The sequence below is a fragment of the Neolamprologus brichardi genome, chromosome 9 (genome assembly GCF_056152115.1).
Source record: "Neolamprologus brichardi isolate AB-2024 chromosome 9, ASM5615211v1, whole genome shotgun sequence".
NCBI classification, from domain to species: domain Eukaryota; kingdom Metazoa; phylum Chordata; class Actinopteri; order Cichliformes; family Cichlidae; genus Neolamprologus; species Neolamprologus brichardi.
In genome coordinates this window covers 39,176,962-39,201,979 of record NC_142112.1, presented here as the reverse complement: position 1 = coordinate 39,201,979, position 25,018 = coordinate 39,176,962, and the positions used below count along the sequence as shown (strand labels likewise).

The 25,018-nt window shown below is 46.2% G+C and overlaps 1 protein-coding gene across 2 annotated transcripts in view; it reads left to right on the top strand.

The window, feature by feature from the left end:
- The first annotated feature begins 4,553 nt into the window (after positions 1–4,553).
- Positions 4,554–25,018, top strand: part of rreb1a (ras responsive element binding protein 1a) — a 53,450-nt gene continuing 32,985 nt past the window's right edge. For both annotated transcript variants that reach the window (XM_087846640.1, XM_087846639.1), the window contains exon 1: positions 4,554–5,501. The gene's annotated coding sequence lies outside the window, so the exon portion shown is untranslated. The remainder of the gene's footprint in view (positions 5,502–25,018) is intronic.

The window sequence follows — 25,018 nt, the reverse complement described above, 5'->3', positions numbered from 1 at the left end:
TGGGCAGCTCTGTGCAGTGAGGAGAATAACTCCTGCTGAAAGGAAAAGCCATGCTCGTTTCCTCTGGGAATCTGGTTCAGGTGATGAGTCAGCATCTGCTGAGATTCAGGAGATTCTAACTTAAACCTGTTGGTGTTGATGTTTGAGAGGAGGCTCTAAAACTGCCCCTGACGTCCTGAGAGGGAAACTAAATGAGCCCAGCCTACCAGCAAAACCAGAAATATCAAAAAGCTTTTCAATTTCTACTTTTCTCTGATGACCTTTATTCTAACGCAGCATTTATGTGGTTTTCTTTTAAAACAAAAGAAGGTTCTTGGATCCATTCTTAGTGTTCGGTCTATTAATTACTGTAAATTAAAAAAATGGGACAAGCTGGATGTTAGCAAAATAAGAGCTAGCCCCATAGCACAGGTTAACTCTTGTTTGTTTTCCTTAGAAAATGATACTCATTACACTTATTGTCCCGCTGCCCCACCTCCAGTGCCATCATGTCACAACAGTTTAAGGGCCACTGCTTTAATCCATCAGCCCCACCCAACATACCCCAGAGGAGGTACATTGTTTTCTGAGGTCCTTAACAGTGGAGTGATTTGCACAAAGGTCAGTGCCGCCTTGAAAATGCGGAGCAAGTTTCTGTAGTGGAGAGTTTCAGCCTCGTAAAGTTCAGGCTCTGTGATGGTTCGACTCCGAGTGTCGGATATCGCTCGTGTTTTATGACCTTTAGCTTGGCATGAAGCGCGATGCTCCACACACTTTATGTATCCAACGTAATGTCAACCACTGATTTTGGAGGCTACGTTTTGAAGCCTCAGAGTCTGTGACGGTGCCATAGACGGTGTAAATCATGGACATAACCAATGTGGAAGTGCCTAAAAACCTGCATTCGGTCAGAGAGCCTCCAGACGGCCATAGCTGTAGTTTTAAGAAGATTTCCAGTCCTTTACAGGTTTATGGAAATACACTGTTTTTTTGCTGAGCCACTCACTTTGTGTTATATTGAATAAATCACTGAGCCTGTTTCATAAATCTAAATTATACCATGTTTTCAAATGGATGATTGTCTTTTTCCACGAAACTGCAAGCTCATTGGCTGATGAATTGTCAATCATAAGTCATTAACCTAATCTTCCTCATCACATCTGGCATTTTCCTACCAAGATGGCTCAAGCCTTCAAAATGGGACTTTATGAAGTCAGTGGGTGACACTATAACTATTTTTATATTTTACAATGGCTCTAGTTGGTTTATTGTTTTCTTGGAGCCGGAATGAGCATATTTGGAAAAATAATGGACTGTGAGTCATTAGCTAATGCTAGCTAGCTTTGTTAGCTAGCATTAGCTAACAAAGCTAGCTAGCATTGTTAGCTAGCTTTAGCCATAAAGTGCATGTTTATATCACGCTGACACAGATACCCGCAAATAACATTTCCATTCATGTGCATTACTTTTATTAGGAAGCAAAGAAGCTATGGTTTGTTAGCTACATTTGTTAAGTTATGTTACATAAATCTCTCACTAATGGTCCATTAGCGTGAAAATCTCAAGCTAACCCACTAGCCGCATCAGCCCCAGTAGTTTGGATTAATTAAGGTAAGATATGTTGGCATAAGATAAATTTTATTTATTCCATCTTCAAAAAATAAGTTTGTTTACATGGTTAGATTTAAAGCTAAAGACTACAAAAATCCTTAATAAGTAGAATGGCATGTAGCTCATAAGGTAGAACGCATATAACAGAACTATTGTAATAGTCAAAGTAAACACAAAATTAAATAATTTGGTTTCAGGTGTATAGTTTTGCTGTGCTGCATAGCTTGTTATTGGTCCATGTTAGCTGACAAGCTAGTGTTAGCTAGCAGTAATAAGAAACGTTGGCCCTTTTCGAACATTTGTATAAAACTAGCTTTATTCTGGCTAATGTTAGCATATCTGTTACACCGGACAGCTTGCTAACCCATGTAGCAGCTAGCAGGCTTAAGTTAAGTTAAGTTTGAGTCCTCGCGAAACAGTAAGCTTCTAGGATTAAAAAGTGCTACTATGATCTTCTCTACAGGGATTTTGATTATGAGCCATGAAGTTGTAACTATCCAAAGTAGATTCAAGATTAGCTACGACACTCTGAACTTCACATCTGTATGAAATTGAGCTTATTTGAATAAAACATGTTTTACTGTGAAAAACAAGTACTCTACCCATAATCCTAAATCACTCTTGCCATGTAAACTTTTAAACCCCTGAACTTCTGTTTGCTTTGTGACATGAAACTTTAGAAGCAGCCCAGGCAATGATTACAGCCAAGAATAAAGCACCGTGCTATAATGATAGCTAGCAGTGCTATCACTAGCTGTGTCCCCAAACGTAGGCCACATCCTTTGGAGGACCCGGCCTTCGCGGTCTACGTGGGCCGGGTCCTTCAAAGACCGAGAAGGCTGGAAGTAAACTGCTGGGGAAATTGGACGGTCTAGCCTTCAGATTTGCGTCACCGCTGTCTCGGTAGAGTTTAATAAACTCGGCCGTCTGCTCCTTGCTATCTAAATTATAACAGGACCTGCCGTAAATTCTCGACCGTCTCACACTTCTGTTTAATCAGTTTTCTGTTTGATGTTTATTCAGCTGCGTGAAAGCCCCGGAGGAACCCACCCGATGGATTTATAAAGTTTTATTTAATCTAATAACTTTGATCTCAGCCAAACCGATTTACTCCGGAACAAATAAAACACAGAAAAAAGCCAAACAATTACATTTTTAAGTCATCCGAGTGACTTATATCATGTTTAACCTGAGTAGCGAAAGAGCGGGGTCTGAAAACGATGAAGCCGGGAGTCCGCTGCTCTCGCCGGCTCGAGTGAACATTGAACCCCCCGGTCAGCTATCGAGCTGGTGGGTAACAGACGTCGCCAAAAACGTCGGAGCACTTTTGCAAATATGCGATGTCCTAATAAACTGAGCAGATATTTGAAGTTTACACAGCTACTTTCTCGCCTGAAAATATGTTAAAAGTTAATTTTGTGACCCAGAAAGAATAATAAGAGTAATTTTAAAACTAAGCATCTGCCGCCATTGTTGGAAACCAGAATTGGCTGGGCCGCGCTATGAATTCTGGGATATGGTGGGCCACGAAGGACACACCGACCCATCCTTCGAATTCGGGGAAATGAAGGACGCATTTAAAGGAGTCGACAAATTGGGACAGCCTTCGTTGCCTGGCTGTGACGTAATCGGCCTTCAAATGCGGCCTCCGGAGGATGCAGCCTACGTTTTGGGACACAGCTAATATGACACATTACTGAAGTTACATGACATTTCTTCAGTAACAGTAATGTAACTGTACTACATTCAGGTCTCCTCATTTTCTTAAATCACCATGGTGATGGCTTTAAAGTATCTTTGGGCTGATTTACATCTTCTTTTGTCTTTATGTTGTGAGTGTTGTGTTGACACTTACACGTCTTATGTGTGTCCTCATTAGGACGGGGGTCTGTGTGAGCGAGCCTCAGGTTTATACTGGTAACTGTAGCAATGCATTTCAGGCCATGTTACAGAGTCACACCAAAGTAACGAGTAGTGCAAAGGGTTACTTTCTCCAGGAAGTCATTAAGTAACATTATGCACTACTTTTAAAAAGTAATATGTCACCCCAATACTGGTAACTAGCCTACAAACAACATACACAACAAATAATAAAGAGGATTAAAAGTGCCAAGGTGAACATGAGAGTTGCACTGCATTGTGGGGGCAGTAGTTCCTTCAGCTGTAAAAGTAATCATGTACAAAGACTTGTAACTTTGCCTCTTTTTGTTACTCTTTTTTGATCCAAATCTAATGTTTCGTGTTCATGATTCACCTGGTGGCTAGTTGGCTTCATTTTAGGCTTACACTTCGGATGTCAGGACTTTCTGAAGGACTGTTGAGCTCTGTACCCTCAGCGTTTATTCCTGTTTTGGGCCTGATGGTTATTTCGCTCCAGGTTATCCGTGTGTGAGGATGTAGTGGGGTCACATAAACGTCACATCCTTTAGATTTTCATGGAAAGTTGACACACAGCATCCACAGAGAAATCAGATTTACGTTTAAAATCCTTAAAAAATAGAAACAAAGAAGCATTGAACTCATAATCAGTCCGACTCAGTAGATTGGAGTTCTGTGAAATTAACTTTAATGTGAAGTGAAAATGTTTTAGTTTGTAATTTCACATAATCCTGTCCAAGTTTGTCCAAACTAAAACATGTACATGTCGAACTTTACCCAATGGTGAAATAAAACATGGGATTATTTGAGCTAATCACCCACTATCGCGGGTCACATGACTGCCCTGGATGGAGCACAGAGGTACCTGCACGTGATTTAGTGCGACTTTAACGTCTTTATGTGAACTTTTGAGTTTCTCCCCCACGCGCTTTTCTTCGCGTCATCCCCGAAAACAAAGTGACTACTTCACCTCCCTGGAAACGGTAGCGCAGTCTTCCACAGCCACCTCCCCAGCTTCTGGCTGACCCTATGCATCCTCCCTCTTTGAAATCGCGTGCAGAGCTCTCGCGATAGATGAAGCAGCTGCGCGTGTAGCGTGTGTGGGTTTAAGTGGATGGTTTCTTATCTTTTTAGTCCCCGAAACTCCGCGTAAACGATAAAGGAGCGGCGTGAAAGCGGGTTTCTTTGAGAGAATCTGAAGCGAGGCAGGAAACGAGGGCACTTTGTGACTGTGAGAGGACACGCTGCGTGGAAATGTCAATACTTTGGGAACGAAAGTTGCCTAAAAGTGAATATTTTTGCGCATTAAAGCAGAAATCTGCGGCGCACGCGAGTTAAATTGCGCGCCGCGAGGCCTCTGCGGACTTTTGAAGTTTATATTTGTGGTTTCGGAGCTCTCAGGTGGGATCGCTTCCTGCTCCATCACGGCTGGAATAAGTAATCCAGTAACGGCTGTCCGTGTGTCTGTGCGTACTGACTGAGATGCTTGGTGGCCACGTCCCCTTGGAAACTGGAGACAACACGTGATGAGCTTTACTTATCAGGTTTAGCGAGAGAGTGTGCGCGAGAGCTACAGAGAGAGAGACCGAGAGAGGGAGGAAGAGGAGGAGGGAGCTGGGAGTTAAAGGAGTTTAAAGTATAAAACATCTCCAGAGCGACATTTTCCTCTCCGCGAGTCGACTTTTTTCTTTCCTCCTCGGGAGGGAAGAGAGGAAGACAAGCAGCAGCAGCACGGGAGGAGGAGGAGGTGGAGGAGGGGAGGGGAGGGGAGAAAAGGAGGAGGAGGAGAAGCCGGAGTAAAGTTTGTCCAAGTTTGCTCATCCATTCGGAATACGCCATTTTGAGTTCTCTCCTCTGCGGAGCAACTTTGCAGCCTCTCGCACCCTTTCTTTTTTTTCATCACCTTCATCATCCCCGATCACCGCCGTTCATCTACCATCATCATCATCAGCCCCCCCCATCCATCACCACCACCACCATCATCCTCGCCACGATGTCTCGGCGCAAGCAGCCCAACCCCAACAAAGTGAAGCGTAAGTGTCCTTTTCGTCTCCATCGCTGAGTTTTGGTGCTGTGCGAGTGTCTGCGCAGGCTCCCCGCGCTGTTTGCGCCTCTCGGGGAGAACTTTGCGCCTGTTTGTGCTGCCAGGGGTGAAGTTTGAGCGGAGATGTGGAGACGGTAAGGGTGGCGTTACTACTTTTCTCTCCTCTCTGGGCTGCTTCCTAGTTTGATGCGCATCCAAGCGGTGGAATTCAGCCGTGTGTGTGTCTCTTCCTCATTCAGCAACTTGTTGTTTTTCGACTTTTGGTGCAACTTTATCGCCCCGCGTGCACGTTTAGGGCAGTTATTCGGCGGTTTTTGCCCCGCGGGGAGGGTGTTAGGAGGTGGGGGGAGGTCAAAGTCTGCAGCTCGCAGCCGGAGTCGAGCATCCATATCTCGGATGCACTTTGGTCGAAGCCTCGGGGCTAGTGGCCATGTGTAAAACTAAGCGCTCAAGCGAACGGCAACCGACGGAGTACTTCCTCAAAGAGACTTCTTCAAAGTAAAACAACCTGTTGCACACGGAGGACCGTAAGGGTCGCCTCGCGTGTTGTGTTAGAAAGCGCTCTGACCTGAAAGTGATTCAGACTTCATCTTTGACGCTAATAGTTTGAACTGTGATTGAGTTTGCTGATGCTTCTCTTTGTAAATGATGCTTTTCTCACCGTGCCGTGTGGCTCTACGTGCTCGTTACGTGCTTGTGCAGGTCTGATATATAGGTGCAAATACAGGTTTAATGGTAAAGTTGTTCATTTTATTGTGAAAATCACACCACATATTGCTTTTATGTTTAACTATGTGCGAAAGAAGTCACAAAAGCCTCCTTTGTTTAGTATAATGTACACACATCCGCAAACGTGTGGATGTGGGTTTAAATCTGTAGGCTCAATAAAAGAAAATCTAGCTTTTATTTTGGTGGCTCGACTTCCGCTAATGGCAGCGAGCTCGACGCCAGCGCGATGACCTTGCCCAGACATATTTAGGCAGAAAGGGACCCCCGTTCATTCACGAACCGGCCCAACACGGCGGCGAGGCGGCCGAACCCGCCGTCCCGCTCCACCTGCGCCAGTTTTTGCGGCAGTTGGGCGACTTTTCGCCGCGTTCCCGACACTTTTCCACCGTCTGTGGTTACGCGCAGCAGCAGCATCGACGTGACGCCTGTTGCATCCACCTTCTCCTCCTCCTCCTCCCCCGTCCTCGAGCTCCGTCTTTTCTGTCTTTCGACATCGTCCTCGGTTCTAACTTCCATTTTAAACGGTAACCACCGGGCGCCCCCCCCGTTTCAACCGCCCCCAGCCCCAAACCGTCGACTCGGAGAACTTTTTCGCGGCGCTGTTAGCCGTTAGCCTCGTCGTCGTGTTTTTTTTCCTTTTTTCCGCGTTGGTACACGACGGAGGATGCTGGCCGGGCTGTTAAATAACTCCCATAACGCGGTTTACTGTGTCAAAGAGGCGCTGTTATCGGTGTCCGGTCAATGATTGATGGCCGCGGAGTTCGAGGAGGGAGAGGAGATGGACCGATGGCGTTTTTCTCGGTCTCAGGCTGGATTGGTTAGATAATGGTTGCTAGGGATTTTCTCTCTCTCTCCATGTTGGCCCAGTGTCTCTCTACCTCTGCACCTCCCTGCTGAGGAACTTTAACCTCACTGTAAGAGGAGTCTGTCATTGTTTAAAGCACACAGGCCATCGCGGCCCTCAAACACACTTTTATACACAATAAACGGACTTTTACTCTAATTACATTAAGTACAGCGACTCTGTGCTGACTTTATGGCTTTAACTGTAACTTTTACTCCCTTTAAATCTTTAGTTTTGGCTTGTATGTTTTGGAGCACAGTCCAACAGTAGTTATTTGTGTCCACAGTTCATTAAAAGTTGAATAAAGTCGCTTTAAAGTGGGTTTATATTCATGTGAGTGGGTTTGTTTTTGGTACTTTAGTGTCTGGAGAATGAATCCTTTTAATTTTCCTTCTGTTTAACGTTTTCTCCAGTTACACTGAATGAAATGGACCCATTTTATGGTTCAGTGTTGGGTGTAAACTGTTAAGTTATAGAAGAAAAAGTTGATTTGAGCTCATTTTGCTGGCGTTTGTGTATCTTCTAGTGTTTAGCTCAGCCTATGACTGCTGTGGGCGCAGTTTGGCTAAGATGGCTAACTTTCAGTGCTTTTTACAAAGTTTCGTAAGAATACAAAACGTGCTTTTACTCTTAATTACTTACAGTACAGACTTTTTGGTAATGTGTCGTAACTTGTGAGAGATTAATAAGAAATACGTCCTTCTTTAGTTCAGCATCCTCAGGGGAATTTGGGTGGTGTCCCACTTTACTTGGACCTATTTATTGACTTTTGTTATATGTTTTGGCTTTAACATAATCCCATCATCGCTAATTAAGGCCATGATTCACTTAAAGTGGGTTTATGGGTGTTCCTGTGGGGTTTGCTGTAAGTTTAGCTAGTTTTTTCTTCCATAGTCTTTCTTGTTTTGGGGCAGTTTTTATTTTATTTTTTAAACAAATCCATCTTAAATTGAGGAGCAGCGAGTCTTTGGTGACTTTATCACTTCCTGGAGGACTTTCAGGCCAACTTTTACCCCCCTCCCCCTTTCATGTAGTCTGGATTGACCGGTAGCTGGTTTGGCTAATGTTAGCGATCTTTCCGCGTGTATTACTGCTTCATTTTGTCACTTTTCTTCAAACATTTGGCTGTTTAACGCACTCCTGTAACGTCTGTTTGCTGCTGCAGCTCAGCTCAGCTTACACAGACACACTTTAAAGTGGATTTATGGGTTTCATTAGTGACTTTGGCTTGGTTCAATGGCAGTTAGCGATGCTCTGTTTCCATATTTGTCAAGCGGTAACTATTACTGAGTTTTGGCAAGATGATTGTGACTTTACTTCTATAATTACAATCTTTAGCGCTCTGGTAGCTCTCTAAAAGGAAATTATGGTGATTTTGTAACACTTTTACCCACAATCGGTTTGTTTGTTTTCCAAATTCTTTGCAGAAAGTTAAATTAAATCTATAGAAATGCATTTGTTCCCTACATGCTCACACGTCCACAGAGTGTTTGTGGAGTTTTAAACCCTGTGATGTTCCTGAAATGCTCTTAAACTGTGTTTGATCTGCTAAAGAGTGGATTTAATGTGACTTTGAGGACATTTGGATCTTATTTTCTGCAGTTTCTCACTGTAGCTTTATTTAAAGCTTCTTCACCTGTCAGCCCCGCACTGCAGGAAGAGTCATATTTGTGCGACTCAGACGTGTGTGTTGTACATTGATTGTGTTTTATGGCGGCCTTTGCCCCCGTGGGGTCACTTTAGTGCATCTGTTGGCTCCTTGCACACTTACACATGTGTATAAAGCATTTGTAGGTGTCAGCAGAGGCTGTTTGGATCGGTAATAGACGCATGAGTTCAAACAGACTTTGACCTAGTTTATCTTTTATGGTGGATCGTCGGTGCTGAGCTGACGGCAGCTTCGTGGTAGATCATGTGTAACGAGTGGAAGCTTTCCTGCAACCAAGAGCCGAATATTCCCGCTGCGTTTGGTCCTCCTCTCCTCCTCTGCTGTGAGGAGGAGGAAGGATCCGGATGAGCAGTTAGCATTCCATTACGAAATTCAACACTGAGGCCGAGCTGGGCCCTCGGCGACAGGCGCTGATCTCGCTCTGTTCCTCTCACGGACTGGCTCTTCTTGCTGAGGGGGAAATGTTGCCTCCCAGCTTCACGGAGCAGCGGCAGAGGCGGCGGCGTTTTTCAGATGGAGATGTAACGCTGGGAGGGAGGCGGGGAGGGTCGATCCAACATGAAAGCGAGAGCTGCTGAAAACTTTCCTCTGTGGGTCTGATTCCTGCAGCTGCCCGATGGATCCATCATCTGTTTTTGTGCTGCTGACGTTCGGCTGAGAGTTCAGCGCTTTACAAACTCTGAGCGGGGAAATCAAAGAAGCGCATCTTCTGCTCCTTCGTGTTACTGCGAGCGGTGCTCAGTTTACGTATTTCCACCAGGTTCACGCTGGTCGCCGTGTCACCTGTAGAAACAGACACGCACTCTCATCCTGACGTGATTGGCTGGTCTGTCCCGCCTCAGCCTGTTACCCTGAGGGGTCGCCGGTCTGGTGCTCCAGGCGGGGCAGAAAACCAGCGTTGAACAGACACCGATGATGTCACACTGTCCTGGGTTAACAGCTCGCTTTCTTTGGCTTTTACTCGGGCGTCTGAGACGACCATATTAGGGACATCCTCTCTCTGTGACATCATCAGCTCCGAGAGGGAAAAAAGTGTAAAAGTGTAGCTTTAATATGGTTCATGTGGCAGAACGAGCAGACGTTTGTTTGATCCTGTTATTGGTGCAGAGCGTCCAATCAGCTGAGGTTTATCTCAGCGCGGCGGCAGCTGCTCGCTCTTTGTTTCCTCGCAACAAAAACAGTAAAAAAAAAGTTACAAATCTTGGTGTTTATTATCTACACAACAGTCTCACACGTCTGTATCACAGCGATAATAAATCCACCCTGAGCCTCTTCACTGCACACTCCTCATCCTCCTCTTCTTCTTCTGTGGCAAACGTTTAAAATGCTGACGACCGATGATGTAGTCGATGATGTAACACACACACACACACACACACACAAAGAGTGTCTTGTGTTGGTGTGTGACGGTATTGTGAGTGGTTATTGCTACACACACTCAGCCTGTGTTCATGTAAAGACATGATGCAGCATGAAGCAGTGAAGCCAACTGACTGTGACTCCACCTCCCTGCTCACAGCTTCACCTCCTCTCTGATGTCTGACAGACGAGCAGCATCGTTTCTGATCCCTCGTCAGGATTTATTATTGAGCAGCTCAGTGTGAACGCGAGCAAACGACTTTTATTCAGTTTCTCATTAGAGATAAAAAAGCTTTAATCTGTTTATTTTTAATAATAAATGTTTGTTTATCCTGATTGTGCTGTTAAACTCAAACACAATAATGTTGTTCACTACAAAATACACGAGATTCAGTTTATTTATTTATTTTAGTGAATAAAAATGTTTTTATTTAACTTTTAGAAATCTATGAAATAAAAGTTACACAGTGTTTATGACATGTTTGACATTTCAAGAACTGATGAAGTTTGACATGAAAGAAAGTTTTCAAACGTCCTCTGTGCTTCATAAGAGTGTGTGTGTGTGTGTGTGTGTGTGTCTGTGTGTGTGTGTGTGAGAGAGAGTTAATGGGGAGTTTCAGAGGGACTTTTGTGCTCACAGGGACAAAAGTGAAGCAGCTAATTAATAGCTGTCGTCCTCCCTCTGAGACGCCATTATCACCACATTATCCTCACACAGACACACACACACACAGACACACACAGACACACACACACACAGACACACACACACACACACACAGATTGATTTCCTGTGTTTCTGTCTCGTGGATTTGTCACAATGTTTCCAACTTGTTGATGCTGCGTCTCAGCCAATCAGAGCGCAGCTGCTAGATGAGTGAATGCAGCACCTCCACACACAGCAGGGGGAGGAGGGGGAGGAGGGGGAGGAGGGGGAGGATGTTACTACACCTCTTTTCTTTGCCTCTCCTCGGTGTCTCCGCCTCTATTTATGGACTCGCCTTTTTTAGATAAGATTATGTTTCCTGACCCGCAGCAGGAGGAGGAGGAGGTGAGGCAGTGAGTTTGGGGTCAAAGTTCACTCTGAAACTGGACCTGCTATCTGCTCCTGTTCTACACCTTTACGGTCTCTTTGATTAGTTTAACAGTGAGTCATCAGTGAGTCGCATCATCGCTGCTTGAACCAATCAGCCGGTAACGTTTGCTTCACGGCTCGTTTCCTTTGTTCCCTTCGACTCGTCGGCGAGCCGCTCCGACGGCTCGGCCGATCGATTGATTCGTTGATCAGCTGACTGATGCGGTTAGTCCCTGTGAAGGAAAAGTAGAGGATATCAGGTTTCATCACCTCGAAACTGCAGCTTCACACTCCTTCAGTATCAATCAGCTGCTGATGATCGATGCCACGAAGCAGCGTTTCCAGCTCGTAGCTGATCGATCATTGGTCCTGAGAATACTCAGGAAAACTGGATCTGCAGACTTTTTCTTGGTTATTTAAACTGATGAAGACGTTGGATCAGTTTTGTCAGAGATTCATCCAGTGAAGCTTCTCAGGACCAGACGAAGTCCAGACTCAGAAAAGCCTCAAACGCTCAGCTGTCGCTTCACTTTGTTGAACCTGTGACAAACTGCAGCAGATGACAGTGAAATGACTCGTTCCTGTCAAACTGGTCCTGCTAAAGGTTCTGATCCCACCTCCAAAGATGCTCAGTTTGTCCACATTAAACAGGAAGTCACAGGGACAACTCTGAGCTTCCTGTGGGCTCTCTGAGTCTTCATCGGGGTGACATCGGAGTGGGGGAGGTTTGTGACGGTTTGGATGCAGACAGAGAGGTGTGGAGGGGAGGGGAGGGTGGGGGAGGCAGACTCTTACACCTCTGGGTGGACCAAATGGCTCACCTCCCCCTCCTCCTTCACCCAAACCTGAAACACCCACTAAAGTGACCGGCTTCACTGTTAAAATAGTTTTATTTTGATAGGTTCACACTTCCTGTCTTTATGAGTTTAAAGTTGTAAGCTTGGCTGAGCCAGCAGACGGGGAAGACCACACGGAGGGTTCAGGGAGGAAGGTGGAGGAAGAGGCGAGGCTGTTTGAAAGTGTTAATGTGTTCTTTTGTTTTCTCCTTTCGAATGAAAAAGGAACAAAAACCTGCTTTTCAGCAGTTTGTTGTTCAGCGTTTCACAGAGAGAAGCTGATGAGCCGCCGCACGTTTTATTTGGTTTCCTCTCTTAACCCAGACGAGAACGATTACACCGAGTCCACCCGAGGGTCTGTGGGCAGCTGATGATGACACAGAAAACAACTTTAATGATGTTCACGTGAATATAAACACATATGAACACAAACCAAATCCTTCACGAGAACTGACGTGACACTAGAGGTGGGAATCACCATACATCCCACGATACGATATTATTGCAATTTTTAAAAATATTTTGCGATATTCAGATTCTGTACATAAAGGTAAACTTTATCAATATTCATTTTCTCTAATATCAAAGTCTCACACTCAGTCTTTCTCTCATTTCAGTTTGATTGTTGACAAACTGAACGGTTTGTATTACAGTCTAGTCCAACTTAACTGAATCAACCATCTGGTACAATTATAGCTATTCTGAACTATGCAGTTTATGAAAACTATGCAGCCCCTTCAGCAACTGAAGAATTTGAAAGTAAATTAAAACAAAATATAATTTTACATTAAATAAAAAAGTTTTAAACTTAATTAAAATAAAACATGTCTTAAATTAAAATAAGTAAACTGTCATGTTTATTAAACACATTTGGACAGTGAAGGAATGTCAGGATTCTTGCTCAGAAAAAGGATCAACATGCTCTGAAGTCAGAGCACAAAAACCTTTTTGTAACAAAGTATCGATTTCTGCTGTCCCTGTATCCATACATTATTAGCAAACAAAATATCACCATGCTACAAAGTATCCATTTTTTCCCCCACCCCTAGTGGCTACAGTCTCACTGACTGACTCACTCTTGCAGTCTGCCTCTAGTGGCCATTAGAGGAACTGCAGTATTTTTACATTGCAGTTCTAGTTGTCTGGAGTGGTTTTGTTTTGCGTCGAGCTCTGCAGGTCACTCAGACTCCGTGAGGAGGTGATGGAGATCTTTGATGCATTAATAGCAGCAGATTAAATTGACACCCCTCCCCGCCCCAGCGGGCCTGCGCTCGCTGGTTTTTGGAGGTTTGATTCCTGGGAAAGTGGCGCAGGACCAGTTCAATATGCCGAGCTTTTGTTGAAACTGGCTTTAAAGGGAAAGCTGCTAGTGTTGGTGAGTCGACAGGTTTTATTAGCTCGACCTCTTCATGCCTCTGACACATGCTCGGGTCTGAAGGCTCCACTGTCTGATTTCCACCCAGGCCACTTTTTATCTTCACTTAACTATTACACATAAATAATAAATCCACCTCGTGTCATGTGTGTGTTACACCTGCTTACCCGGCTGCTTTCAGCCTGTTTAACGTGAACCTGCCAGAGGAGTCATTCACACACCCTCGTCTCGGTTTGGTTTTTCCACAATAATGTAGAGTTTCATGAAGAAACCATAAAGAACGGTGATTTGAACGTCCTTTCTTTGGAGTTTGACACATTTTACCGAGACAAAGGTAAAAGAAACTACACAGCAGGGACCCTTCTGCCTCTAAAACAAGACTTCATGTAAAAAATCATCACAGCTGATGAATAAGCGTCATCGTCTGTGGACGACAAACTGATGAGCTGCTCTGTGAGGCCTGAACACTGAGACGAGGAGAGGATGGGTGTCATTCGAGATGTGGGATGAATAGCACTAAAGTAGGACACACACACACACAGAGTTTAGTGTGTCATTTGATGGCCTCCTCCCATCAGAGTGTGTGTATGTGGGATTGTATCTCACACACACTGCTGGGTTTAAATTTAGGTGAGCTGCAGCTACCCTACACACACACACACACACATATACTTGTACACCTGTCTTTGTGGGGACGTGCAGTTAACGCCTCTCTAACCCAGGACCTCTGTTTTAATGTGTTTTTAAACATGAATCTGATTGTAAGATAAAGTCACGACATCTCGTCTGAAGCCTCAAACAGCCTCTGAAGGTGTCTCTCCCACTCGCACAGACTCACACAGACCGCCGTCTTTATATAGCGGCGAACGCGCTAAAGTTAGCCTGAGTCAATATTACAGTGGTCTGTGTTTAGCTGCTCTGCTGTCTGATGCTTCACATGAAGAAGTCTGATTGTTGTTCACATCAGTGTCTGTTTAGCTCATTTGGAGACATTTACAGTAAACCATCATTTGTAATCAAGTACACAACGTTCCTGCTCTGAGAGTTTACTCAGCGTGTTTATGAGTGAAAAGTCAGAGGGAACGTTTCAAGTATTGATTAATTTCCCACATAATGAGGTTAAAAGGTAGTAAAAGAAATCTGTGAATGTTTGAAGGTTTTAACAGGACAAAGCGACAGAAAGCATCAGTTTCTTGTCTTGTAGGACTTCCTCTCCTGATCTAAGACGCGTTAGTTTGTTGTAGTAAACTTTAGTTACGTTTTTAGGAGAGCCTGACGTCCTGCTGGGCACCAGCAGAGGAGCAGAGCCAAGGATATAAATGTGGAAATCAGCAGAAACTGGTGTTTGTTTCAGCCGCTGTGTTTCTCTCTGACTCGACCTTGACCTGATGAGTTGTTGCAGAGTTTGCGTAACTGCTTGTTTGGTGTTCCTAACCCCCCTCAGACTGTTGTTTGTAGTCACCTGTGCAGGTTTTTAACTCTCCCACTGAAGCTGTTTTCTTTCTGTGAGCAGACGTGTGAATATTTGTCATGAAAGGAGTCCGACTGTGCAGCATGACGCAGTTTTCCCTGCAGCAGCATCCTCTCTGCTCGTGCTGAATGACTCTTCCCTCCTCGACTATCGTCTGTGTGTTTTTGTGAGTTGGTGAAAGTTTCCTGGAAGCTCAGCAGAAGATGAACAACATCTCTGTCGTTACGTAACGCCGCCTCTCTGATAATAAAGGCTTCACATGGACCGACTCGCACACACAGAAAGAGGGGAGCTATTGTTTCTCCACTTCCTCCATCTCCTCCTCTGCTCTCCTGATGAGAGGCTGCTTCACTTCCTGTTAACCCCCTCTCTTCTCGTCTTTCTCCTCTTCCTCTTCGAGGGATGTTTGCTGTGGGTTAGCATCTAAAAACTTTTATTTAGCTCTAATGCAAAACTCCATTCAGAAAACGTTGGTTTTAGGTTGCAGCATCTCTGCTGGTGTTTTTGGTATTAAAGGGAATTAGGATTGTTTTTCACTCCTGATCTTAGCTGCTAATTAGTGTAAAAGTCACAGATGTGTAGAGGTTGTATAAATGCTCTTTCCATGAGCGTCGCTGTTTTCTTTTTTGTCTGGCTAACAGCTAAAAACCCAGTTAGCCTGGCGTGGTGCGAGGCATGTTGATGTCCTGAGCATTCACTCTGTATTTCTGCCATTAAAAGTATCCAGATTACACTTCAGCAGCTCCTGTTTGAAGACATCCTTAAACTGTTATTTTTATCAGGCTAGTTTTGCATGTTTGCCTCTGTAAATATGAACATTTGGGGCTTTTTGTATTTTTTAAATATCAATATTTGCTTGTTAAACTCAGATGTATAAACCTGCTTGTAAACGTATAAATGCTGTTTAGCTAACTGTTCCCTATTAAAGACAGCTGAATTAGCTGTTAGCAGCTCCTGTTAGCGCTCGACTCATGGATGTTGTAATTATTCAGGTTCTTCAGTTATAATTGGCACTTTCCTTCCTTACTAAGCAGCTTCATGGATGTTTACGTCCATGGTTGTGAGGACGGCGTGTCCTCAGACAGCGCTCACCTGTCTCCGCGTGCTTCACGTGTGCGCGCAGAAACTTTGGTACTTCAAACCGCGAGCGGCCCGTCAGTCTTTGAGGCATAAAATCATAATAGTGGAGATAAGCTGCTACGAGCATCCTCCTCCTCCACCTCCTCCTCCACCTCGCGCCTTTCATCTGCTCGGCCCCCACCCTCCTCTAAACGTCCTCCTCGCCCTCCTCCCTCCGTCCGCCGTGACATTCTTTCACAGTCGAGGCGCTCGGACTTTGTCCTCGCAGTAAATACGGCTTTATTTGCTGTGAACAGGGTGAAGGGGTGTGTGTGTGTGTGTGTGTGTGTGTGTGTGTGTGTGTGTGTGTGTGTGTGTGTGTGTGTATCAGCCATCACACACGCGCTGCAGTGGTAGTTAGCTTCACAAGCTGCTTATCAGCAAGACGCTCTCACCACACCCACACACACACACACACACACACACACACACACACACACACACACACACACACACTGGCATCCCATACAACAGGTCTGTCCTCCACCCCTCCTCCATCCATCCATCAGCTCCACCCTGCAGCGCATTCAGAAGAGCATCCAAACACATTTTTCTTCACAAACACGAGCTCCATGAAACAATCTGAGAAAACAGGAAGGACTCGCTCCTCTTCAAAATAAAACTCAGAGAAAGCCATTGGAAGTATTTAAAGCGGACAGTCTTGTGTTAGAGGCCAGGCTGCGTGTTGATGCCGTCCTGTTTTATATTTAAACGTCAGGTAACAGGAGCAGTAAAAAAGGAAAGCCTTCACAAATATCATGAAACTGAAACTGGTGAATGTAAAGGCTGAAAATCAAAGTCATTTTCTATACAGGAAGTCATGTGATGCAGTGGAAAGCAAGCGTCTGCTGTCAGAGTTTGAGGAAATTGTTTGACATTTCTTTGGGTGTAAAAAAGTCTCGTTGCTGAAGATGACGTGTTTCAGTTTTATGTTGAAGGAAGAAAAGGTTCCCTCTGCAGTAAACTTTAATCCTGTAACTTCTTCGTTGGTGTAAAGTTGTGAAGATAAAGGTGACCTGCAGGGTCCTACAATACCTCACACATCTAAAAACGAGCATTTTCTAAATGGAGTTTTGTGCTGGAAACTTTGTGTGTTAATGTTGTCAAACGTGAGCATTGTTTTCATAACTTTGTGTGACTGTGAGTCTTACAGTGGTGAACATTCAGCAGAGCTGTTATTTGTTGTGTGAAGCTGTCGTGGTGATGATTTGCAGCTTTAAAGGTCTCTAAGTGTCCCACGTATCTAAAAACGAGCGTTTTCTGAGTGGAGTCTGGCAGTGGAGGCAGAGTTGATGCTGTAAGAGTTAAAGTCAGAGCAGCGAGTTTAATGTTTGAGCGTGTTGTCAGTGCGAGCGACGATGATCTCTGAGCTCGCCGTCTCACGGAGGAAAGAGTTAACTGATGCAGCCTGCAGAGTCTTCCCCCTCTCTCTCTGTGCTCTGTCTGCTGCTCGCTCGCCCCCCCCCCCCCCCCCCCCCGCTCACCTTTTCTTGCTGACTAAACAGTTTTGTCAGCTGGCTGCTGCTGAGGATTGAGAGGGAGGGGGAGGGGGGAGGAGGGGGGGAGGAGGAAGAGCGCGAGCATGCAAATAACCGTGGCGGTTAAATCAACAAAGGTAGATTTAGTTTTAACCGCAATCACTACCCCGGTCACTTCAGGAAAGTGTGTGTGTGTGTGTGTGTGTGTGCGTGTGTGTGCGTGTGTGTGAGAAATGCTCGTTTAGCTGGCACTGTGGGGACTGGTGTTAGATTTAGACCGAGTGAGGACCTGAAGGGTTCAGGGTGGTGGCTCGTGTTCAAGTAAGGAGCTAAGGAAAGACGTCCATCCTTTGTTTACACTCTTCTTCCTTTACTTCTATTCCTCCTTATCTCCTGTCCTTGCTGCCTAGTACAGTTATCATACCCTGCTTCCTTGTTGCATCCCCGTCTCCCCTCCTTGTTTGTCTCCTCCTTTTCTCTCCTTGTTTATTTCCTTGATTCTTCTTCTTTTTATTGGCCTTTCTCTCCTTAGTTTGCCTCCTTATCTCCTTGTTCCTGTCCCCTTTCTGTTGCCCCTCATAGTTTCATTTCCTCCTTTTTGGGCCCTTCTGTGTTTCCTCTGTGGCTCAGTCTTGTCTCCTCGTTTTCTTTCTGGCCTCCTTACATCCTTGTCCACGTCTCCTTGTGTTCTTCTCTCTGTGTTTGTCTCTTTTTTTCATGCACCCTCACCTTGTTTCCTCTCTTGGTTTCCTTACTTTGTTTCTGGCTTCTTCTCCTTGGTTCCTTTGTTTCCTCATTTCCTACCCTCTTTCCTTTTTCTTTCCTGTTTCTTGCATCCTCTTCTACCTTTGACCCCTCCCCCTTTCTGCCTTTCTCTCCTTGTTTCCTTAGTTTGATCCTTTTCTGTCCCCTTGCATCCTCAGGTCAGTTGTCCTCGGCTCCTCCTGCAGATGTTGTCAGGTGAAGCAGCTGTTTACACAGTTGCTGTGTGTGTGTGTGTGCGCGCGTGTGTGTGTGCGTGTGTGTGTGTGTGCGCGCGCACGTGTGTGTGTGTGCGTGTGCGTGTGCGTGCGCGTGTGTGTGTGTGCGTGTGCGTTGTTGTTGTTGTTCAGGTGAATGGAGCCTTCACAGCCGTCCTCCATAATCCCGGTAATCTGACTGTTAGCTGTAATCTGACTCACACACACAGGCTCCGCCCTGCTGTGAACAGGTACCGCTGTTTGTTCTGCAAACACAGGACACGCCTCGTTGCCGTGGCAACTGCAGCATTCCCCCAGACTTTTTTCTTTTCTGGACTCAAACAGGTGACGTCCACGTTTACCTGCACGTGCGATCGAGGAGGAGGGTTAGAGAGCTCCTTGCCTCCTCCTCCACTTTGTCTTGTTTCCTCTCCTTGCATCCTTCCCTGAGCTCTGCCGTCACTGATGATAAAGTTTGGTTCGACCAGCGCGTGATTTCATTTCATTTAAATGTTACTGAAACCTGATGATGTCATCATTACAGACTGTACATAAAAGACAGACTGAGTGATGAGTGAGCCTGCGAGTTTTGCTATGTTTCCATGGTTACCAGTTTTTGGGGCAGTTGCACATTTAAAATAAATGAACTGAATGTTGAAAAACTGATCATCCATCCACAGCCACAGGGGGCGGAGCCTGTCCCAGCTGGCTCTCACAGGCGGTTTTTCAGGTTTCTGTTGTTAGAAAAACAAGGAGCAGTTTTCATCACCGAGTCGTCGTTTCCATCAGTTTTACTTTAAAATACAGGAGAGACGCCTGCTGAGGCTCGGGGTCACGTGACTTCATCCAGATCACTCCTCCTCCTCCCAGGGCTCGCAAAATCGCTAGCCCGACGTCCCGGGGCTAGCGACATCTCCGGTCAGGTGACCAAGATCTATCTCAGCCCGTCGGGCTATCGACGGAGATATCGCTAGCTAGACGTCGGGCTAGCGATTTTGCGAGCCCCGCCTCCGCTGCTTCATCTTGTTTCTCCTTTTTTTGTGCTTTTATTTTGAAGTGACAATATTTACAGTTACTGATGACACACACACACACACACACACACACACACACACACACACACAGACCCTGTCCTCCAAATTACTTCATCAACACCAACGTGTGTGTGTGTGTGTGTGTGTGTGTGTGTGTGTGTGTGTGTGTGTGTGTGTGTGTGCTCTCAGGTGTGACTGGGGGGTTGTGGCAGTAGGTGTGCCCACCCGACTCCATTCAGCTTTCAGAGCAGAATAACAATAAACCCTCCCATGGGAAAGTGCTGGTGACACACACACACACACACACACACAAAGCTGTGTGTATGTGTGTGTGTGTGTTGCCCCTCAGGCAGACACACAAAAGGCCTCTGAGTCTTTTCACGCAGCTGAAACCTGGTCTTCATCAGCACCACGCCCTGCACACACACACACACACACGATAAAGTTTTTTCTTCTTTGTCGTTCGGCTGTTTCTCATCCTTGTTTCCTCTCCTCTCTCCTCTCTCCTCTCTCCTGCTCTCTCATCACCTCAGGTTTCTCCTTTGTCTCCTTTTTTCTGGTTTAATCAACAACTTTCTTCTTCTTTTCTTTTTGCATCCGTCGCTGCTTCTCCTCATTCTTCACCTCTGACTTCTTTGTGTTCTTCTTCTTTATTTTGGAAATCTTCAGTCTTCATCCTGTCTCTTCCTCTTCATCTTTAGCTCCTCACATTTTTCGGCCTACCCCCCCCTCCTCGTTCTTCTCCTCCCCCTGCGGCTTCTCTTCCTCATTCCTTTGCTTCGCCGCCTTCATCTCTTCCTTCATTCCTCTCTCTCGGAGCTGGATGCTCACCGTTTCCTCACCAAGAAGAAAAACCTGAACATGCAGAAAGTCTTAAAGACAAATGAATCTTCTCCAGATCAGGAAACGTGAACATGTCCACTGAGCAGTTTGTGAGTGGAGCTGAGGATGAGTGTGAAAATGCTTTTATTGTGAAACTCTGAGCTCGATCGACTCGTCCGTTCTGTTTCTAACACAGAATAAAAGCTGCAGTTGCTCGGATGATTTGACGTGAACACACACACACACACACACACACACACACACACACACACACACACAGGCTGGTGTGTGTGTCGCCTTGAGGCCTCGCTGCATGCTCAAACAAGCTAAAGCCAGTCTGAGCTCTGAACTTATGGAGCAGAGGATCGTCCTGTATTTGAGGTGATGAAAGAGCTGTGAGGGTTCGCACACAGGGGGATGAGGAGGAGGAGGAGGAGCGGCGACTCTGTCAGGTCACATCCTTCCAGCATCCGCAGACACCTGAGCGCCGCCGAGGCTCCTCCTCATCCCCGTCCGCCTGCAGGAAACAAACTCCAGGTAACGTTTAGATCCCAGGTGCAGCTGGTCAGAATCGGAACAGCGACCCGAACGCGTTTGTTACTCGTGTTAAAGTCACAGAAACCAAAGAAACGGCGTTTTCACCCGTCTGCGTGCAGCAGAGCGTCTTCCTTCCCGTCTGTCTGCTCCCATTGTTCTCTTCTCTTTCTGTGAACGACGCCACTCCTGCCTTTCACTCCACCTTCACGTCTGTAAACACGTCTCAGGCTCCTTCCAGGACAGGACGGCCTGTCAGGAGCGAACAGGCCCCTCAAAATCCCCTTTATCCTGAGTGGGTGTGGACACATTTCAATTAGGACGGATAAACAGACTTCAGGCAGCGTCCCGTCAGAGTACAGAACAAATACAGTTTAGATGGACGACAGCAGCAACAGCCGTGCTCAGAGACCACAGGACGCGGTGCCACTGAGACACTGTTGCAAAAACTGAAACGGCCTAAAAACATCATCAGTGAGCCATAAATGACAAAGATCGATGTCAAACGACTGAAACGAGACCAAAGAAGAGAAAAACTGATTGTAAAATAACTTCAGATGAAGACGTGAGATCCAAACAGTGAGCCTGCAGAGAGCTCGAACATGACCGCACAGACACCGTGAAGCAGCCGCAGAACAACAGAAGTTTTGTTTTTGGGACGGCGAGGAGTCGTCTGCAGAGGATTCACATCACAATGCAACGATACACGTGCGCCCGAGGCGGCGAGCTCAGAGAAGGACAGCGGGAACGACAAAGAGTAACCGGCCACGAAGAGGTGTGAAACGGGTCAGGACAGTCAGAGTAATCAGAGTATTCGGTCCAGTTAGAGAAAGATTTGAGGGCCGTGATTTTGTTGTCAGGCTGAAACCTGCTCACAGCATCTGTCATCATCTGAACGGGCATCCGTAAACCAACGCAGCGAGAGAACCACAGAGACGAGCCTCTGCTGTTATGGATGTGGCCAGCTGTGTGTGTGTGTGTGTGTGTGTGTGTGTGTCTGTGTGTGTGTGTGTGTCTGTGTGTGTGTGTGTGTGTGTGTGTGTGTGTGTCTGTGTGTGTGTGTGTGCGCGCCTCCTCCCACTCCGACTCCGACACACACCAGTGTCTGTCAGCCTGCAAATATGTGGGCTGTGTGTGTGGGTGCATTTTTGTGTTGTTCACACACAGACGTAACACTCCCAGTTGTGTGAGCAGGCGGCGTGTGTGTGTGCGTGTGTGTGTGCACGCCAGCTGCTGTGTGTGCGTGTGTGCAATGAATGTGTTGCTTGTTGAGCAGAGAGACAACTGCTGGATGTTGGAGGACGGAGAGACTGAAGTGATGGAAAGATGGGAGAGGAGAGGTTGAGAGGAGACGCTCGGCGGCTCAGAGGGAGAATAAAGTGGAGTTAAAGTTTAGAGGGTGTGAGGAAGGACGCGTTAATGTGTGTCAGGACGGGTTGGATTAGTTTGGCTGAACATTAAGACTGAGAGCCGGGAGCAAAGTTCAGCTGAAGGACTCGTGACATCAGACCAAGACGCTCGGCAACAACCAGGAGACGCAAAAGGACGGAAAATAAAGAGCAGACGGGCCCCAGGAAACTCCAGGAAACTCCAGGAAACTCCAGGAAACTCCAGGGTGCAGCAACAAAAAGATGGAGAATTTTTTCAAACAAGTTAAGCAAAGCAACAAAAACACCACAAATGTTTAAATCGACTCCACAAACGAACAAAACGACACAAAACTAGGTGGAAAAAAATGACTACATTTAAAAAAGTAACAAGTTTTCATACAAAACGACAAAAATGCACAAAATAAATGTTTCAAATCACCTGAACAAAGCGTCCAATCACAGGGAGAGAAGCTACACCTGAACCAGACGCCGCTGTGCCTAATAAACTGGACACTGAGCTGTGTGTCGGCATGACGCGCTAACATCTGCTCGCCGCGCTGAAGACGCTCACGGCGCAAATGTTTGGCTGAAAGTGCAGGTTAGCATCTGCTAACACGTAGCTCGACCAGGTTAGCATCTGTCAGTGTGAATGAATGGAGCTCACAGCAGAGGCCGCTGGCTGTCTCCCACACCTGTTTGTGTGTGTGTGTGTGTGTGTGTGTGTGTGTGTGTGTGTGTGAGTGTGTGTGTGAGTGTGTGAGTGTGTGAGTGTGTGAGAGACAGCTGCTCAACACGCAACCCCCCCCCCCCCCCCCACACACACACACACATCATGTCTGTAATTACAGAAGAAAGATGGAGGACAGTCTTTGTGTTCAGGTTAAACAGGATGAAGCATCAGTGGCAGTCTGGTGTTTGTAGTTTAATCATCAGTCTAAAGGACTACAATCGGACCAAAAAAACAAAACATGGAAGAAGAGATCAAAACCATAACAATGTGACAAAAACAATGAAAGCAAAATGCTAACATGACGACGGGACGATAAACATGCAGAAGGATTTAAAAAATACAAGAGAGGGCAACAAAATCACAAAATGTTGGAAACAAAAACCATACGATGCAAAACGCTACAAACCGCAGCGAATAAACAAAAAGCTACGATGGAAATGAAGAAACTGAGAGGCTGAAGTTTTGGGCCGTAAACCTACAACAATCAGCCGTGAGGAGGGAAAGAAGACGAGCGTTTGAAACGAGTTTTATTGTGTTGGTATTTGTGTGGGAGGCCGCCGGCGGCGCATTTCCTGCCCGTCTCCTCGCGTCACAATCACAGCCGGCTGAGAGAGATGCTCCGTGTGCCTCCAAACTCTCCCATACTCCTCATCAGCAGTCAGCTGATTCCTTCTCTCACTCAGATACAGGAAGTAATACTGCAGCGTCATGACGGGTCTGAGCGCGGCTTCCATCACACTCAGTCAGACATGTTGAAGCTCAGTTAACCAGTAACCGCGTGCACTGACTCATCCGAGGAGATAAGGATGCAGGGAGGGAGAGAGGAGGGTGGAGGTTGAGGCGGCAGCGGGAGCCTATCCGTCGTCAGGTTACGCGGAGGGTGGCGGGCCACCGGCGAATCAGGGCGCAGCAAAGTTTACAGCATTCGTGCGGGATGAGCAGCGGCTCGTCTGGTCTGACTGGATTCTCCGTCTCAGGCGTTCGCTTCTTTCTCGGGTTCTCCTTCTTCTTTTCTCACTTCCTGTTTTCTCCTCCACACCCTGTGAATCCTCTCTCTCTCCATCTCTCTCGACCCGCTCCATCCCCGCCATGCGAGCGCAGGTTGTGAAATAGTTCAACGAAACGCCCCGTTTCTTCGTTCAGAGGCCCGAGTGGCACCCGAGGACATCGTCCCAAAGCAAACAGCAGCAGACCGAACGTGTTCCCAGCAGAGTAAACACGAGCGAACCGCCGGCGTTCAAACACCAACAGCAAAGACGTGACACAGGACGCCAAACGGATACGTTAAAGGCTGAAAACAACACAACTGAGACATAAAACTAAAAATGACAAAACAAACTCCAGGTGATAAATCTGAGCAGACACATGAGGTCAGAAAGGTTTACGGGGACCAGGAGCAGAGAAGAAGAGTCACGTTTCTACGTTAGCGTCACATTTATTCAGCTTTTAGCTCGTTGAAACGGCGCATGGAAAACAGGAAGTGCCAACAGCAAATTCTGCTTAATTTTCCCAAACGTGCACAAACTCACTCGTCTAACTGCACTCTCACTCTTATCTAATCCTCCTTTTCTCTAGAACTCGTGCAGGTTTCTGCCTCTCAGGTGTTTCTCCTCCTCTCCTCCTCCCTCTGCACTTGTCCATGCCTGTCACCCGTCAGCAGAGCGGCATTCTTCAGCGCACGCATTCCTCGTCCCGCTCGGCGAGTTATTTTTACCATCAGAGTGTATTACAGGGCCCCGCTCTGCCGCTGGCCTGCTCGCACACAGTTAAAAGCATCATCACCGAGCTCCTCCTCGGGTGTTTGTCACGGCTCACATTCTGTTCCCAGTCAACCCAGTTACTCTGTGACGCGCTCTAACCAGAACACGCCGGTGCCGTGGCCTGATGGGCCACTTTAAGCTCTGATTGATCAGCTTTAACTTGATTTTCAGTGCAGACTTGCTGAGTAATTGAAGGCAGTTTGTTACTTTGAGGAAAATCACATGATGCTGTTTGCAGACCCTGGATTGGCTACGTTCTGCTAAAACAGAAAACACAAGATGGATGGATGACTGTTGACAAATCAAAATCCAAGCAGTGCAAAGGCTTGATGCTAACCTGAA